The sequence below is a fragment of the Macaca mulatta genome, chromosome 12 (assembly GCF_049350105.2).
Source record: "Macaca mulatta isolate MMU2019108-1 chromosome 12, T2T-MMU8v2.0, whole genome shotgun sequence".
Taxonomy (NCBI): Eukaryota; Metazoa; Chordata; class Mammalia; order Primates; family Cercopithecidae; genus Macaca; species Macaca mulatta.
In genome coordinates this window covers 46,173,154-46,186,704 of record NC_133417.1, presented here as the reverse complement: position 1 = coordinate 46,186,704, position 13,551 = coordinate 46,173,154, and positions in this window count along the sequence as shown.

Genomic DNA, 13,551 nt, shown 5'->3' with positions numbered 1-13,551 from the left:
CCCAGCTTACATGCAATTTATTTCAGGAAATCTTCCAAAACACCCCTCATATATTTTTTTACCACTTCGCCCTGTATCTCCCCTATCATAAGACATGCCATTTGATATTGTAATTACTTATTTACTTGTTTTTATCTCTTAAGTCTGAAAATGTCTTTAGTTCAGATATCTTATGTATAAACTTGAATAATTGAACAATAGGTGGTTAAGGAAGCAAGGTTCCATGCTAGGCATCTGGATGAGATGAAAGGCAGACTCTGTTATCAAGGACTTCACAGTCTGGGAGAGGAGACAAATGAACCACAAATGATAATATTAAGATATTAAATACTACACCATGGTGCCTGGCCCCGTTTCCCTTTCAACTTTGCCTCCAACTGCTTACATTCTTTAAACCACTACACCCATCAGACATTTCTACTACTTACCATTTGAACAAGTCTTATGCTTTTTCTTTACATGTTTTGCTCATGTTTCTGAATCTTTCTGGAAACCATGGACACTTCAACAATCATAAATAACATTAATGAAATTTGCCCAACTTACTATAGACCATGACATTCTCTCCTTCCTCTGCATTTTAATAGCAATTCTAGTACTACCATTCATATGATAATCATGATAAAGTCTTGATTAATTATTTATAGATATATAATTATATTCCATTTTAGATTGAAAGCTCCTTGAAGACCAACATATTATATACCTGTATATGTATATTGCCTCCTTCCTCTGAGCTTATTTATAGATAGATAGATAGATAGATAGATAGATAGATAGATAGATGAAGATAGATATAGGTGTACATGTAAAACCCCTGAGGGGCCCAACAGGAAATAGAAAAGTATCTTGCTCATAGAACTTTCATCATAATTGATTATTTTTAAAAAAGTATGAGCTATGCCATCAGTCCTATTTCTGCTCTGCTGAATCTTTTGGATTCATTATCTATTGTTCAGATTTTCTCTACAAAATAGAAATCTCACTTATCTTAAAAAGTTGAAGACTAGTGTTTTGTTTATATTATTAACTAGCTTTTCACATGTCCCAAGAATTATATTAAGTGCTTTATATACATTTTGTCCTTTAATCTCCCCAGCAATCCTATCAAGCAGGCACAGCTGCTAACTCTATTGCCTTTGAAAGAAATGAGGCCCAAAATTGGTTCAGTTACTTTTTCAAGGTCATCCAAAGAAATTTGTACAGGCACTATGATATGTTTTAGAAAAATAAATCCTACAAATTTAACACAAAATATATTTTCAGAAAAGTAGCTACTGTTTACCAAGGATCAAAGTGGGCTTGGTATTTGGCCAACATTATCATTTTTTTTTTCTTCCCAGAAGGTTTGCAAAGTTAATGTTCTTATGATCACATTACAATTTAGTAACTTAAGACTTGGAAGGATCAAGTGATCTCTTCAGGGTAGCTCACATAGCTAGTAAGTAGAAGACTGGATGTGAAACAGTCTGTCACCAAACTTGTGTTTCTGACTACTATACTATACTGCCTTGTTAACTCTTACTTAACTCTTTAGTGTTGTACCTCTCCGTTTGTTTAATATCTCTTTATTATTGTGTTACAGTATAGAATATTAATGTGAGCAGAATACAGTTATGTAAATGTACTGACTAGGTTCTAGGTAACTGGTTTAACAATATACTGACTTTCTACTATTTGAAAAACCTGCTTGAGATACTACAATTTTATCAAATTTAAAGATATTTTATAAATAAAAATATTAACATCTTTTAATATTCTGTTAAGCATAAGTGTTCAAGCACATGCCTTCCTGGCAAATCTATCTTGTTTTAGAATTAGTGATGGCATATTTATATAAGACTCATTTTATACTTTTACCAATGTCTCCCTTGTAACTCTTACTCAGAATTTTCAGATTCTTTTCTGCAAAGTCTATATTTTATAATCTAGATAGAATTATGGGCCCAGGTGGGATACCTACAATCATTACATTTTTATCAGTCTTTTTCATGTAATAAGTAAAACTAATAAAAAGACATACTAATGTAAGATAAAAGCCAGCTGCATTATTTCAATCCAGTGATTGAATTCTATCAGTCAAGGTACCCTTTGCTGTCAGAAAAGAAAGCAAGAAGGTTTTATGTGGAGGAAAATAAGACTTAGGGTAAATTAAAGTAAAAAGCTTAGTCTATAAAATAAATGTATTTCTAAAACTGGGACTATGAACCAGGAAAAGCAAACAGTATTTGATAAGGCCTGTCTAGACATTGGTATTTTGAGTATGAATATTGAATAATAAGATTGAAATGAATAATATTATGATAAGATCAGGCAAATTTATGAAAATATAAATCAACGAAAGAGAACAAAAATCTTGGCACTGTCATTTTAAGGCCTGAATACAAATATGGCTGCGCCTTTATTTGGCAAACTCTCTAATCAGCTAATCACTCTATAATGCCTGCTACGAAAATCACTGATTCTTTTCAGTCTGCTTTTATTGGGGATTTAATGAAACCACTTTGTTTTCTTAATAAAATTTACTTTTTATTATTATAAAGTACGATATGTTTATTACCAAAATTTATAAAATTTAGGAATGTACAACAAATAAAATTTGCCAGGTATCAGTTATTTCCAGAGTAAATCCTTGCTAACACTTTTATTACTGGGACTTTAAACAAGCCAATATTAAGTGTTCTGCATCCTAAATAAGGTTATATAAATTTCTTTATTATTAGGTTGGTGCAAAAGTAATTGTGTTTTTACCGTTACTTTTCATGGCAAAAACCACAATTATTTTGCACCAACCTAATAGCTTATATGTTGTTTCGTGTAATTTTTTATTTACTTGTTTAGTTTCTAACATAGTCTATTATATGTGTTAAATCATATTTGCAGAGATAAATGTTAGGGACATCAAAAGACACATTTAAAACTATGAAGTGTGAGAAATACCAGTTTTCACCTTGTGTCTTATGCATGTACATGAAACCAAATAAATTGCCATATAGAAACTGGAATGTTTGCACTCATTTGACTATAGTCCTGTCTCTTGGAACTATGTGGTTACTTTGGGGAAAGGCAGTGTAATTCAGAGCATATGCATGTATCTCTCTTGAAACTCATTCACAATTTGGGAAAATAATGCGACGTGTTAAGAGGTGGCTCAGATTCCTAACGTTTCTTTTAAAAATTCTAAAATTGATAATAATTATGGTTTTCCTTTACTTAAAAGGATTAAACTTGTTTACTTGGGCTTTTGCTACTAAACTCTGTAGAAGCACAAATCTGCTGGTAGAAGAAGAGATAAGGGACCCACGGTCTATAAATTTGCATCCACAAAGAAAAAGTAAATTGCTAATAGAAACTGATTTTCTATAGACAGTGACTAGCTTGCCTTGAGACATTAACTTTATCTTCACCAATGTATTTGAAAACAAGCTATTGGATTATCCCTCCCCTGTAAAAATTAGTGCTGCTCAAAGTGACAAATCGTAAGTCACAGCTTGCCTATATTAAGAGGCAAAGGAGTGAATCACATCTTCATTGAGAGGATAGCTTGTTCCAGGCTCCAAAAGAAGAAGTGAAATATGACAGACATGTAGTTTTCATTCAGCACATGTTTACTGACATATTTCATGTGTCAGACACTCCTAAGGCCCTGAGGGTACTGGAGAAATCCCGTACTTTTTCTTGCAATGCTTTCTTTTTTCTTCTTCTTCTTCTTATTATTATACTTTAAGTTTTAGGGTACATGTGCACAATGTGCAGGTTTGTTACATATGCATACATGTGTCATGTTGGTGTGCTGCGCCCATTAACTCATCATTTACATTAGGTATATCTCCTAATGCTATCCCTCCCTGCTCCCCCTTCCCCACAATAGGCCCCAGTGTGTGATGTTCCCCTTCCTGGGTCCAAGTGCTCTCATTGTTCATTTCCCATGTATGAGTGAGACCATGCACTGTTTGGTTTTCTGTTCTTGCGATAGTTTGCTGAGAATGATGGTGTCCAGCTGCATCCATGTCACTACAAAGGATACAAACTCATCCTTTTTTATGGCTGCATAGTATTCCATGGTGTATATGTGCCACATTATCTTAATCCAGTCTGTCACTGATGGACATTTGGGTTGATTCCAAGTCTTTATTATTGTGAATAGTGCTGCAATAAACATACGTGTGCATGTGTCTTTATAGCAGCATGATTTGTAATCCTTTGGGTGTATACCCAGTAATGGCATGGCTGGGTAAAATGGTATTTCTAGTTCTAGATCCTTGAGGAATTGTCACACTGTTTTCCACAATGATTGAACTAGTTTACAGTCCCCTCAACAGTGTAAAAGTGTTCCTATTTCTCCACATCCTCTCCAGAACCTGTTATTTCCTGATTTTTTAATGATTACCATTCTAACTGGTGTGAGATGGTATCTCATTGTAGTTTTGATTTGCATTTCTCTGATGGTGAGTGATGATGAACATTTTTCCGTGTGTCTGTTGGCTGTATGAATGCTTCTTTTGAGAAGTGTCTGTTCATATCCTGTGACCACTTTTTGATGGGGTTGTTTTTTTCTTGTAAATTTGTTTGAGTTCTTTGTAGGTTCTGGATATTAGCCCTTTGTCTGATGAGTAGATTGCAAAAATTTTCTCCCATTCTATAGGTTGCCCATTCACTCTGATGGTAGTTTCTTCTGCTGTGCAGAAGCTCTTTAGTTTAATTAGATACCATTTGTCAATTTTGGCTTTTGTTGCCATTGCTTTGGTGTTTTAGACATGAGGTCCTTGCCCATGCCTATGTCCTGAATGATATTACCTAGGTTTTCTTCTAGGGTTTTTATGGTTTTAGGTCTAACATTTAAGTCTCTAATCCATCTTGAATTAATTTTCTATTAGGAGTAAGGAAAGGATCCAGTTTTAACTTTCTACTTATGGCTAGCCAATTTTCCCAGCACCGTTTACTAAATAGGGAATCCTTTCCCCATTTCTTGTTTTTGTCAGGTTTGTTAAAGATCTGATGGCTGTAGATGTTTGGTATTATTTCTGAGGGCTCTGTTCCATTCCATTGGTTTGTATATCTATTTTGGTACCAGTACCATGCTGTTTTGGTTACTGTAGCCTTGTAGTATAGTTTGAAGTCAGGTAGCGTGATGCCTCCAGCTTTGTTCTTTTGGCTTAGGATTGTCTTGGCAGTGCAGGCTCTTTTTTGGTTCCATATGAGCTTTAAAGCAGTTTTTTCCAATTCTGTGAAGAAAGTCTTTGGTAGCTTAATGGGGATGGTATTGAATCTATAAATCACCTTGGGCAGTATGGCCCTCTTCACAATATTGATTCTTCCTATCCATGAGCATGGTATGTTCTTCCATTTGTTTATGTCCTCTTTTATTTCACTGAGCAGTGGTTTGCAGTTCTCCTTGAAGATGTCCTTTACATCCCTTGTAAGTTGGATTCCTAGGTATTTTCTTCTCTTTGAAGCAATTGTGAATGGGAGTTCACTCACGATTTAGTTCTCTCTTTGTCTGTTTCTGGTGTATAAGAATGCTTGTGATTTTAGCACATTGATTTTGTATCCTGAGACTTTGCTGAAGTTGCTTCTCAGTTTAAGGAGATTTTGGACTGAGATGATGGGGTTTTCTAGGTATACAGTCATGTCATCTGCAAACAGAGACAATTTGACTTCTTCTTTTCCTAACTGAATATCCTTTATTTCTTTCTCTTGCCTGATTGCCCTAGCCAGAATTTTCAACACTATGTTGAATAGGAGTGGTGAGAGAGGGCATCCCTGTCTTGTGCCAGTTTTCAAAGGGAATGCTTCCAGTTTTTGCCCATTCAGTATGATATTGGCTGTGGGTTTGTCATAAATAGCTCTTATGATTCTGAGATACGTTCCATCAATACCGAATTTATTGAGAGTTTTTAGCATGAAGGGCTGTTGAATTTTGTCAAAGGGCTTTTCTGCATCTATTGAGACAATCATGTGGTTTATTGATTTGTGTATGTTGAACCAGCCTTGCCTCCCAGGGATGAAGCTCACTTGATCATGCTGGATAAGCTTTTTGATGTGCTGCTGGAATTGGTTTACCAGTATTTTATTGAGGATTTTTACATCGATGTTCATAAGGGATATTGGTCTAAAATTCTCTTTGTTTGTTGTGTCTCTGCCAGGCTTTGGTATCAGGATGATATTGGCCTCATAAAATGAGTTAGGGAGGATTCCCTCTTTTTCTACTGATTGGAATAGTTTCAGAAGGAATGATACCAACACCTCCTTGTACCTCTGGTAGAATTCAGCTGTGAATCCATCTGGTCCTGGACGTTTTTTGGTTGGTAGACTATTAATTATTGCCTCAATTTCAGAGCCTGTTATTGGTCTATTCCAGGATTCAACTTCTTCCTGGTTTAGTCTTGGGAGAGTATAAGTGTCCAGGAAATTATCCATTTCTTCTAGGTTTCTAGTTTATTTGGGTAGAGGTGTTTATAGTATTCTCTGATGGTAGTTTGTATTTCAGTGGGGTCGGTGGTGATATCCCCTTTATCATTTTGTGTTGCGTCTATTTGATTCTTCTCTTTATTAGTTTTCTTCTTTATTAGTCTTGCTAGTGGTCTATCAATTTTGTTGATCTTTTCAAAAAATCAACTCCTGGATTCATTGATTTTTTGGAGGGTTTTTTGTGTCTCTATCTCCTTCAGTTCTGCTCTGATCTTAGTTATTTCTTGCCTTCTGCTAGTTTTTGAATGTGTTTGCTCTTGCTTCTCTAGTTCTTTTAATTGTGATGTTAGGGTGTCAATTTTAGATCTTTCCTGCTTTCTCTTGTGGGCATTTAGTGCTGTAGATTTCCCTCTACACACAGTTTTAAATGTTTCCTGGAGATTCTGATATATTGTATCTTTGTTCTCATTGGTTTCAAAGAACATCTTTATTTCTGCCTTCATTTCATTATGTACCCAGTAGTCATTCAGGAGCAGGTTATTCAGTTTCCATGTAGTTGAGCAGTTTTGATTGAGTTTCTTAGTCCCGAGTTCTAGTTTGATTGCACTGCAGTCTGAGAGACAGTTTGTTATAATTTCTGTTCTTTTACATTTGCTGTGGAGTGCTTTAATTCCAACTGTGTGGTCACTTTTGGAATCAGTGTGATGTGGTGCTGAGAAGAATGTATATTCTGTTGATTTGGGGTGGAGAGTTCTGTAGATGTCTATTAGGTCTGCTTGCTGCAGAGATGAGTTCAATTCCTGGATATCCTTGTTAACTTTCTGTCTCATTGATCTGTCTAATGTTGACAGTGGGGTGTTAAATTCTCCCATTATTATTGTATGGGAGTCTAAGTCTCTTTTTTAGTCTCTAATGACTTGCTTTATGAATCAGGGTGCTCCTGTATTGGGTGCATATATATTTAGGATAGTTAGCTCTTCCTGATGAATTAATCCTTTTACCATTATGTAATGGCCTTCTTGGTCTCTTTTGATCTTTGATGGTTTAAAGTCTGTTTTATCAGAGACTAGGATTGCAACCCCAGCTTTTTTTTGTTTTCCGTTTGCTTGGTAGATCTTCCTCCATCCCTTTATTTAGAGCCTATGTGTGTCTCTGCATCTGAAATGGGTCTCCTGAATACAGCAAACTGATGGGTCTTGACTCTTTACCCAATTTGCCAGTCTGTGTCTTTTAATTGGAGCATTTAGTCCATTTACATTTAAGGTTAATATTGTTATGTGTGAACTTGATCCTGTCATTATGATATTAGCTGGTTATTTTGCTCGTTAGTTGATGCAGTTCTTCCTAGCATTGATGGACTTTACATTTTGGCATGCTTTTGCAATGGCTGGTTGTTCCTTCCCATGTTGAGTGCTTACTTCAGGATCTCTTGTAGGGCAGGCCTGGTGATGACAAAATCTCTAAGCATTTGCTTGTCTGTAAAGGATTGTATTTCTCCTTCACTTATGAAACTTAGTTTGTCTGGATATGAAATTCTGGGTTGAACATTCTTTTCTTTAAGAATGTTGAATATTGACTCCCACTCTCTTCTGGCTTGTAGAGTTTCTGCCGAGAGATCTGCTGTTAGTCTGATGGGCTTCCCTTTCTGGTTAACCCGACCTTTCTCTCTGGCTGCCCTTAAGATTTTTTCCTTCACTTCAACTTTGATGAATCTGACAATTATGTGTCCTGGAGTTGCTCTTCTCGAGGAGTGTCTTTGTGACCTTCTCTGTATTTCCTGAATTTGAATGTTGGCCTGCCCTACTAGGTTGGGGAAATTCTCCTGAATGATATCTTGCAGAGTGTTTTCCAACTTGGTTCCGTTTTCCTTGTCACTTTCAGGCACACAAATCAGACCTAGATTTGGTCTTTTCACATAATCCCATATTTCTTGGAGGCTTTGTTCATTTCTTTTTACTCTTTTTTCTCTACACTTTTCGCTTCATTTCATTCATTTGATCTTCAATCACTGATAATCTTTCTTCCAGTTTATTGAGTCGGTTACTGAAACTTGTGCATTTGTCACGTAGTTCTCATGTCATGGTTTTCATCTCTATCAGTTCTTTTAAGGTCTTCTCTGCATTGATTATTCTAATTATCCATTCATCCATTTTTTTTCAAGGTTTTTAGTTTCTTTGCGCTGCTTACATAGTTCCTCCCTTAGCTCTGAGAAGTTTGATTGACTGAAACCTTCTTCTCTCAACTCGTCAAAGTCATTCTCTGTCCTGCTTTGTTCTGTTGCTGGCGATGAGCTGTGTTCCTTTGGAGGGGGAGATGCGCTCTGATTTTTCTAAATTTCCAGCTTTTCTGCACTGCTTTTTCCCCATCTTTGTGGTTTTATCTGCCTTTGGTCTTTTATGATGGTGACGTACTGATGGGGTTTTGGTGTGGGTGTCCTTTCTGTTTGTTAATTTTCCTTCTAACAGTCAGGACCCTCTGCTGCAGGTCTGTTGGAGTTTGCTTGAGGTCCACTCCAGACCCTATTTGCCTGAGTATCAGCAGCAGAGGATGCAGAAGATAGAATATTGCTTATCAGTGAGTGTTGCTGTCTGATTCTTGCTCTGGAATCTTCGTCTCAGGGGTGTACCCACCGTGTGAGGTTTGAGGTGTCGGTCTGCACCTAGTGGGGGATGTCTCCCAGTTAGGCTACTCAGGGGTCAGGGACCTGCTTGAGCAGGCAGTCCGTCCATTCTCAGATCTCATCCTCCATGCTGGGGGAACCACTGCTGTCTTCAAACCTGTCAGACAGGAACATTTACATCTGCAGAGGTTTCTACTGCTTTTTGTTTAGCTATGCCCTGTCCCCAGAGGTGGAGTCTACAGAAGCAGGCAGGCCTCTTTGAGCTGCGGTGAGCTCCACTCAATTCGAGCTTCCCTGCAGCTTTGTTTACCTACTTAAGCCTCAGCAATGACGGGCGCCCCTCCCCCAGCTTCGCTACCCCCTTGCAGTTAGATTGCAGACTGCTGTGGTAGCAATGAGGGAGGCTCCATGGGCGTAGGACCCTCCAGGCCAGGTGTGGGATATAATCTCCTGTGTGCCATTTGCTAAGACCTTTGGTAAAGTGCAGTATTAGGGTGGGAGTTACCCGATTTTCCAGGTGTTGTGTGTCTCAGTTTCCCTTGGCTAGGAAAAGGAATTCCCTTCCCCCTTGCACTTCCCAGGTTGAGCGATGCCTCACCCTGCTTCAGCTCTCACTGGTCGGGCTGCACCCGCCGACCAGCACCGACTGTCCGACATGCCCGAGTGAGATGAACCCGGTGCTTTAGTTGAAAATGCGGAAATCACGCGTCTTCTGTGTTGCTCACACTGGGAGCTGGAGGCTGGAGCTGTTCCTTTTTGGCCATCTTGGGCGCCACCCTCCCTTGCAATGCTTTCAAGCAATTGTTTTCTAATTTGTAACATGCCAAGCAAGCCACTTTCTGTTACCCTAAGGACTGATTAAAGTGTTCTAGAAGGCAATTAACTCTTTGAATAATCACTTCTACAGTACCAATCTTTTGGTACTTTTCCAAGTATCAAAAATCCATAGACCCAAAAGGATTTACTGTAAGACTTGGTATTAGGGTAATTTTGCAACCTGCATCGTGGATTTCTAAAATGCATTCTCGTGAGTATATGCTTTGATTCCCCCAAATACTTACTTAAGATTTAACATTATAAGAAATATTATAAACATTTTAAAAATTAGGTTCTTAATCAATTCATTTAATCTTTCAAGCTTTTTTTTTTTTTTTTTTGCTTTGATTCTGTATGGTTTGTATAAGATACCTACTATTCTCCAAAAAACTGTTAATTTAAAATGTCCTATTTATTTACAAAATCAGAGATGTTATAAAGTATGAGAGAATAATTATTCTTCACATAAATTAATGATAATCCTTGAATAATTCACATGTTGGCTAATTTAAATAATTTTTGCATAGGTAAATAGATATGTCCCTCCCTCCCAATAAAACAGAACCAAGTGTTTTCTTCTAGCTCCACTGTCAGGCTGTGTATTCTGCATGTGCAATTAAGAGTAATTGAAGAAATCTCAGTATTGGCCAGAAACAGATAATAGGAAAGGGCAAGAAGTAAAATTAAGGAAAAGGGTATCAACTCAGCCTTCCGTGGATATTTTGCCCCCAAAAGATAAATAGAAGACTAGTTTAGGCAAAAGTCAGTCTGTTGGTCTTCCAGACTTGAATGTATGGAATTGTGAAGCCTACATTATTTTAAGCTTCAACAAAGCAGGCCTCATAGGTCCCTTTGCTCATTCTATGCAAAGTATTCCCTAGGTGAGATAAAAATAAGCTAAGGGAAAAGATCACTCTTATCATTTTAGGCATAGTGTTACACTAATCTTTCTTCCTAAGAGTAGGATTATAGCCTTAGGAAATTCACTCTGCTTTACTTAGTCAGCAATGTGACCCAGTACGTACAGTTAATTAAGTAATAGATTAATTAATTTTAAAATTAAAAGCCAAAGCGAACACGTTTCTAAAGTAGCATAGTACAAACAAGATCCAAAGCCTTCTTCCGCAGCTGACCTATTTATACCAGGAAGCCTATCTTTCCAAGGCCCGAGACAAGGATAGAAGCCTGGAGTACTGGGTTCTACCTTGAATGTAACAGAAAAGTTGGATAATCTCAAAGTGACTCTTCCTGGGACTGAGTGATTCTCTGAGCCCCAGCCAATTTCTCCTGAAGCATTAGTACCTCTCCTTCAGAAACTTTATTATATTTCTTCCTCTACCTTTGTAGAGTACATATAACGAGTCTAAGAAAGGAAATTTGAGGTAACTTAGGATTTTGATGAGTTTGACACGTGCTCAGGAATCAAAATAAATTTTCTTGTTGAAGTATTGGGAAGATAAGTTTGAGCTCTTATTTTTATTTAAAATAATGGTTTCTCATTATTTTCAAGAAGTATGGATTTTATTATTCTTACATGTCATTGCAATATCACATAAGGTTATTGTATTTTATTTTGGGATTTTTGAGCGTTTTATTTTGTTTGCCTTTCCAATATGCAAATATATATAATTTGCCCCTTTAGGTAGCACTTGTGATTAATATTCTACTCTCTTTTAAAATTATCTTTCTATCTGCCCCACTTCTAAATAATTGGATTGTATGATCTTCTTTTTGGGTGAGAACATTCGCCTCACATTCTTTCCCTGGGTGTCATAGGCTAGCTTTTCTCAATCAGACCTATATGCACCAACAGAAAAAATAAAATAAAAAGACAAAAAACAAAACCAAACAAAAAATACACTCCCATCCATATATTTTCTGATTATATAATCTGCTATCTTATATTCCCAAAAGTTAAAGTTTTAATCATGGCTTTGCTGTTCAGTTAATCATAGCCTGAAGCTATGTTATTAAACTATATCTCAACAATATTCACAATTAACACTGAGGGCAAGAAAAAGTGAATGCAATTAAACTACTCTGGAACTTTTCAAAAGAAGACATACGCCGGCCAACAAACATATGAAAAAATGTTCAACATCACTAATCATTAAAGAAATGCAAATCAAAACCACAGCGAGTTACCATCTCACATCAGTTAGAATGGTTCTTACTAAAAAGCCTAAAAATAACAGATTCTGGCAAGGTTGTGGTGTAACGGGAATGCTTATACACTTCTGGTGGGAATGTAAATTAGTTCAACCACTGTGGAAAGTAGGTTGGTGATTTCTCAAATAACTTGAAGCAGAACTATCGCTTGATCCAGGAATGCCATTATTAGGAATACACCTGAAGGAAAATAAATTGTTCTACCATAAAGACACATGTAATTGCATGTTTATTACAGCACTATTCATAATAGCAAAGACATGGAATCAACCTAGATCCCCATGAACATAGACCAGATAAAGAAAATGTGACACATGTACACCATGGAATACTATGCATACATATCTATAAAAATAGAATGAGATTATATCCCTTACATCAACATGGATGGAGCTGGAGGCCATTATCCTAAGCAAACTAATGCAGGAACAGAAAACCAAACACCGTGTGTTCTCACTAGTAAATGGGAGCTAAACATTGAGTACACATGGACACAAAGAAGGGAACAAAAGACCCTGGGGCCTACTTGAGGCTGGGATGTGGGAGGAGGGTGAAGATGGAAACTACCTATTAGGTACTGTGCTTATTACCTCAGTGACAAAATAATCTATACACCAAACCCCAGTGACACACAACTTACCTATAGAGCAAATCTGCACATTACCCCTAAAACTAAAAGTTAAATAAAAAGTAAAAATTATTAAGCCAAAAAATAATTAAAATAATTTACAGTCTGTGGTAAGTGCTGAGAAGGAAGTGAGGATAGTTATGTGAAACCACAGACAGGTCGAGAGAATTAAATATTGCAAGTGTTTTGGAAACTGGAAATAAAAATTTAAAAATAAAATACTTTTGGAAAGCAGTGAGTGAAAACAACTAAGATAGCCTTCACCAAAAAATATGATCCATTAAAATGAATATTTTTATTTGATGAAGTCCCTCAGAAAGCACCCAAAAGTGTAAACATGTTTGCACTGATTATGTGTGAAAACCTACAGAGAGGCCATCTGGTTTATGTTTTTAACTTAATCAGTTTTGAAATAAAAGTTATATATATGTGTGTGTGTATATATATATATGTACATTACATGGCATAAAATTCAAATTGTTCTATAAAGCTTAACATATAGATGAGTGGTTATCTACTTCATACTACCCCATTCCCAATTTCTGTTCTCCAAAGACATCCCACTTTTAGCTTTTCTTTGGATGTGTTTAATCTGCATATTTAAAAAATAACATGCTTATGCTGATATTTCTTTCCTTTTATTTTTTGAGACAGGGTCTCACTCTGTCACCCAGGCTAGAGTGCAGTGGCGCAATTATGGCTTACTGCAGCGTCGACCTTCTGAGCTTAAGTGATCCTCCCACCTCAGCCTCCCAAAGAGTAGTTACACCTACAGGCATGCACCACCACGCCCAGCTAATTTTTGTATTTTTTTGTGCATATGGGGTTTTGCCATGTTGCCCAGGCTGATCTCAAACTCCTGGGCTCAAGCAGTTCACTTGCCTTGGCCGCCCAAAGTGCTGGGATT